Source organism: Triticum aestivum, chromosome 3A, assembly GCF_018294505.1.
Source record: "Triticum aestivum cultivar Chinese Spring chromosome 3A, IWGSC CS RefSeq v2.1, whole genome shotgun sequence".
In the NCBI taxonomy this organism is placed as follows: domain Eukaryota; kingdom Viridiplantae; phylum Streptophyta; class Magnoliopsida; order Poales; family Poaceae; genus Triticum; species Triticum aestivum.
Genome location: NC_057800.1, coordinates 645,471,809 through 645,478,372, shown reverse-complemented (window position 1 = coordinate 645,478,372; position 6,564 = coordinate 645,471,809).

The window sequence follows — 6,564 nt, the reverse complement described above, 5'->3', positions numbered from 1 at the left end:
TTCGTAGAGGACAAGGCTGGTGTTCGGCTTGATCGCCGTAGAGATTGCAGCCCCCAAGGCGGTGTCTAACCACCCATCCTCGATTGGTGTGATCGGCTCCGAGCTAGGGGTCGGAGCGGACACATGTGCGGCCTCTAGGGCACTGTTCGGCGGCAGAGCTAGATCATGCCCATCATGGCAGTGCGACGCGCTCGGCTGTGGCTCGAATCCGTCGAAGATCAAGTCTCCGCGGATGTCGGTCATGTAGTTCAAACTTCCAAATCTGACCTGATGGCCAGGGGCGTAGCTTTCGATCTGCTTCAGATGACCAAGCGAATTGGCCCGTAGTGCAAAGCCGCCGAATACGAAGATCTGTCCGAGGAGAAAAGTCTCACCCTGGATCGCATCGCTGTTGATGATTGGAGAAGCCATCGGGCCTAAAAGTGATGACACGAAGGAACTCTTAATGAAAGCACCAATGTCGGTGTCAAAACCGGCGGATCTCGGGTAGGGGGTCCTGAACTGTGCGTCTAGGCGGATGGTAACAGGAGGCAGGGGACACGATGTTTTACCCAAGTTCGGGCCCTCTTGATGGAGGTAAAACCCTACGTCTTGCTTGATTAATATTGATGATATGGGTAGTACAAGAGTAGATCTACCACGAGATCAGAGAGGCTAAACCCTAGAAGCTAGCCTATGGTATGATTGTTGTTCCTCCTATGGACTAGAACCCTCCGGTTTATATAGACATCGGAGAGGGCTAGGGTTACACAGAGTCAGTTACAATGGCAGGAGATCTACATGTCTGTATTGCCAAGCTTGCCTTCCACGCCAAGGAAAGTTCCTTCCGGACATGGGACGAAGTCTTCAATCTTGTATCTTCATAGTCCAGGAGTCCGGCCGAAGGTATAGTCCGGCTATCCGGACACCCCCTAATCCAGGACTCGCTTAGGTTCCCTCAAAGGAAGATAAATGGGGGAATAAAGAGGCCGAAAGCGGGCCTCACTCACTGCTCGTCCAAACCGGGAGAATTAGCACCTCCACGAAGGAGGATAACCAGGAAGAAGAATCTGACATTCCCTCTCCCCGAGGAAGGAAGAGGACCACCTCTGAAGATCCGGAAACAGAGGTTTCCAAACGGGGGAAGAAATCTTCGCCAAAGGGTCCTGCCTCGGAGGGCATTCTTGCCGCACAATGTCCGCAAGGGGATCAGCCCTCTATCGAGCTGTAAGTAATCAAAAAGTACTTAATAGTGAAAATATCCTACCTTACTTCTGAAGACAATAACCGAAGCTTATATCTTGTAGTTCGGATCGTAGCCCTTCTCGACAGAGTTCGTCTTCGGGGGATCTTCTTCTGGAGATGATGGAGAGCGAAATACCTCCCCTTGCCAGGCCGCCTCATGAGGCGGGCGACCCTGAAGTGTCGTCGCAGAGGGTTTCTCCTGATCTGCCAAGGCCAGAGGGTAATCCTTTGGCCACCCGGAGTCCTCGGTATTCGGCTCCTAAAGAGAGCAACGGAAAGAGTGCGAAACCGTACAGTGTGCGGTCGGACGCACTGAAGGATCTTCTGGAGGAAGCGGCCATCTTAGAAGTGCATCGTACGCTAATGGGTACGGTAATTGAAAGGATTTCATCCGCCGAAAGCGGGTTGCATGAAGCTTTTATGAGTCTGTTGAAAGGCTTTGAGGTACGTGAAATAGTGTATGTTTTTGACAGTACCACACACGTTAGGTGTGCCCTATGCAGATAGTAGCCCCTGAGACTCTGGTTGCCGTCGAAAACGGCGGCAAACAAAGGATCATAGTCCAAGGTAATAACCAGACCGCCTTTATGTGCAGCTGGCTGAAGGTCCGGTGGCTAGCCGGATTGATGAGTTTGCCAACTAAAGCGGCAACTTGATGCGGCAGATGCCGACATCGTGCTTGTCAACAAGCGGCTTGACGAGGCACGGGGTAAGTGATTTCTCCGGTGATCAACACATAGTAAGAGGAGCATGATACTGGTATCTTTAATATGTTGTGACTACAGATGGAGCTGCCACCATGGAGACCCTTTGGGCGGAGCTTGCCCGAGCCAAGGAACAAGCAAGGAATAGCGATGCGGCCGCTCTAAAGGCGGTCAAAGAGCTGAGGGCCGAACAGGCCGCGCATTGCCAGTGCAAGGAAGGAATAGCCAAGATGGCCATTGAGTTGAAAGATGCTGCTGACCGTTAGCAGCTGCTTGAAAAAGAAAGCCGAGCGAAGGCGACGGACCTGGAGAAGGCCATGGTAGCAGCCAAGGAAGCCCACTCCAAAATCAGAGCGACAAAGGAGGAACTGCGTCAAGCTACGGATATCGTGGCTGGGAAGCCCTTCTTATTGCGGACTAAGTTCGGAGATCTGAAGTATGCTCCTCTTGATCAACTATGGAGTTCTGCAGACGCCTATGTGGATTTGGCAGCAAGTGCTGCTAATGCGGCCGAGTACTTCAAGGATCAAAAAGATCGTGAAGTGGAAAAGCTATTCTGGTCACAGTTCCATGCTCCAGTGCGTCCGCTGCTGTTGAATGAGCAAATGGCCGAGTGGTCCGAGCTCCATAGGTTGTCCGGACTTGCCATGAGGCCTGTTGTGGATCATCTGTGGCCGGGAGGGCCAAGGTCGAATAGTTACTTTAGATTAGTGCAACAATTCCTTGGTGCTGTGCCGCACATCAACGCTATGAAGAGGTCGGCGTGCATAGAGGGTGCGTGGATGGCACTTGCCCGTGTCAAGACATACTGGGCAGAGATGGAGGCCACCACTATTGCAACACAGGGTTCGGCCGTGGGCCGAGTGGCTGCCGAGCACTACTTTGAAGAAGTCCTTGAAGGCGCTCGTTCGATAGAGGCTCAGTGCTTGAAGAATATTATGTTCTAGTGACATGTATTCCCATTGTAAAAACAATGTTTTATTGAATTATAAAGGCTGTGTTTATACTTTTGCCTAAAAGTATTATGATGCCTCCTGTGCGGCCGTTTATGTATATATGTATATAACCTGAAAGTTTGCAGTCGTCGGCTTCAGCCCCCACGCATATAATGCGGGGGTGTTCGCAAAAAGCGCGTATTCACACTTGATCCAACGTCTTGGTCCATGAAGGAGGTGGTAGCGCAGAGAACGAGGCAATCAGACTATATTGCTTTAACACTTTCACTTAGGCGTAGGAGTTTTACGATGTGACTACTATATAGCCCCTGGTACTTATGCGCTCGTCCGAATACGGGGCGCGTAAGTACATGACCGAGAAACGGCCCTTCGTTAATGTGGAGGAATCTCGAAGATTCCCTAAGTCATCGAGTGGTTGACTAGTCTCGCGGTTTATCATGACAGTCAGTTTTCGGCTTTCTCTACTGAGGTGCTCATCCGGATGAACCAGGGCACAATCGCAGTAGTTCTCCCAGTGCTACCTTAGCCGATATAGCGGAACGTAAGGTACCAAAACATGGGAGCCGGGCAAACCCAACATTGGACCAAAGACATGATTCGGAGCTGATGCATATAAGGCCAAACTCGCGACGCCGAACACTCCCTAAGGTATTCGGTCTTTATAACATATGCCGGGTTGAACAATGTCCTTAATAATAAACCCCGAGTGTCCAGGTACGTGCAATATCCTGACATGGCCACATGCCAATAACGTCAGCGTCCTTCTCGGTTGTATTGAGTATCTAGAGGATGTGAACAACAAGAGACAGTAAAAAAGGTTTACACAGGGTCTTAATCTGAAAAGAAACCTTTGAGCGGGTCCCTGATGCACGTCTGTGCCTATGTCTCCATTGTGCCGTGTCCTGGATGGGTGTAGCACGATTATCATCTGTAAAAGAGAAGAACTTAGGTGAAAGTTTACGTGCCAGAAAATTGGTTATTATCAATATACCATTAAAATTCAAGATAAGACAAGTTGGGCCAGACTAGCCCTAATTACACGCAGGAAGCCCCTGGTACCGTCTATGATGGTTTGACCATCAAACCAATCTCATGTTATATGTAGTGGTGCATTGGACTCGTCTAACCGTGTCTGTGGTCTTAACGACCTGTCATTTTTTCTGGTTGGTGAGACCGTCTAGTGCTCGGCTGTTAAAGCTACCGCACATTCTTCCGCGCGTAGAGAACACTCAGTATTTCCGCTAACTGTGATGGTGCCACGTGGACTGGGCATCTTAAGCTTGAGGGAAGCGTAATGCGGTATTGCATTAAAACGAGCGAAAGCCGCTCTTCCTAGTAGTGCTTGATAGCCACTTCGGAATGGAGCAATGTAGAAAGTTAACCTTTCGCTTCAGAAGTTGTCGGGAGAACTGAATACAACCTCTAGTAATAGAGAGCCCGTACAGCGGGCCTCTGGGCCTGGTATTACTCCCTTGAAGGTAGTATTATTGTGGCTTATTTTTGTCGGGTCTATCCCCATTTTACGGACTGTGTCTTGATATATCAGACTTAGACCACTGCCGCCGTCCATGAGGACTCGTGTGAGATGGTACCCGTTTATTATTGGGTCTAACACCAAGGCAGCCAATCCTTCGTGCCGGATGCTTGTCACGTTATCCCCGCGATCAAAAGTGACCGGGAATGCCAACCAGGGGTTGGACCTAGGGGTGACGGGCTCTATGGCGCGTGTGTCTCGGAGTGCACGTTTGCTTCTCCTCTTCGTCACATGGATCATGTTTACTGTTTTAACCTCTGGTGGGAATTTTGTCTGTCCTGTAGTGCTTTGCTGGCGAGGTTCGTCCTCATCTTCGCTTGGTGTCTCCCCCCCCCTTGTGTTCGGCGTTTAGCTTACCGGCCTGCTTGAAGACCCAGCATTCTCTGTGGGTGTGATTTGCAGGTTTATCGGGGGTGCCATGAATCTGACATAGTTTGTCAAGAATCCTGTTTAAGACAGACGGTCCATCTCTGCTGCCTTTGAAAGGGTTTTTCCGCTGACCTGGTCGAGAGCCCCTGAATCTGGCGTTTACCGCCGTATTATCTGGGCTATCTTCTTTACTTCGACGCTTGTTTTTATTGCGTCATGGTTTTCCATTGCCATCCCTGACTTCGGATGTGCTTGCACTACTAGGGAAAACCCTAGCAGTAGCGCTGGTTTTGTGCTCACTAGTAGCGCGGGTAGGCGCGCTACTAATAAGGCGCTACAGCTATTGCTTAGCAATAACGCGTGCCCGCACACGCTACTGCTAGGACAAATAGCTGCAGCGTTTGTTCACTCCCACGCTACTGCTAATGTAACTACTGGCAGCGTGTTTTCTCTCCATCGCTACTAGTATTCTTTTTTATTTTTATTATTTTTAGTGTATTTATGCGCCATCATACAAATATTGGTACAATACCAATTATGAGGTTTACATCATTATGTCCATAACAGTGTGTCAAATGAAGGTGGATTAGGTTCAAGTGGAGGCAATATGTGGTGCATGTCAAAAGTATACTACTAATCCAAACTTGATCTAGTTTGGACTAGTAGTACTTTCGATGTGCACCACATGTTGCCTCCACTTGAATCTAATCCGCCAGCACAAGCTATTTAATCATCATCATAGTCATTACCACCAACAGTATTTATTTAATCACCACTAACACTAGCTAATAATAATCATCATAGTCATTACCACCAACACTAGCTATTTTATCATCATAGTAATAGTGTAGCACATCATCATCCTCAAACTCATTTCTAGCTAGCTAATCACTCCTGCTGCTCTCTCTTAGGTAAAATAACATAAAACATGTGTAGCTCTCCTCCTTGATCAAGTTGGAGCATGCAGATGAACCTGTCTCCTAATCGTGGGTAGCGCATCTGTTTGCTGCCCCCTAGTACTTCTCTGCGCTTCTCCATCACACATTTGGTCCAGTCTTGCACTATTAAGCATCCGTCGCTAATCTTGAATGCACTAAAGTAATCTGTAGGATATCTTGGCCGTAAGCTAATAATACTCATGGTACCTTTAGTCTCGATCCCATAAGGCACAACATTCATCGGGAGTCCCTGTTGAAGAACATCGTATGGTAACATACTTAGCAATGAAGTTTAGCTTCAAAAATAATGTATGGAAAAGATGCACTGAGGACAAATAGTAAAAATCTTACCATCCTTCCTAAATAGATGTGACCGTAGTTCATTACGAACACTATTGGTCGCACGTTTTCAGTACTAACATTTCTAAGTGCAGGAAGAAAATTTGTCTTGACAGTATCATGATCCTCAAGCCATGAAACATAATGACTTAGCTCCTCGCAGTTTAGTTCAGCCCCGGGACAGTAGTAGGTCCTGTCTACCAAGCGCTAGACATGTTTGCTTGCACCGAAATAAGCTGACAATACAAATTAGTTGTCAACTATTTTTGAATAAACAATATCAAAGACATAAATATGGTTGAGAAACTTACATAATGGTATAACTGGAGGCGTCTACACATTGACCCAGATGTCGGTATTACCTTCAATATCATCTTCCAGGCGAATATCAAAGGTGATAACCATATCAGGCTCAAATGCATAAGTCTTGCATTGTGCTCGCCATGTTTTGCATCCAAAATAGGTGTAGTCGTCTGAATTGTATAATTTTGCGTGGAAAA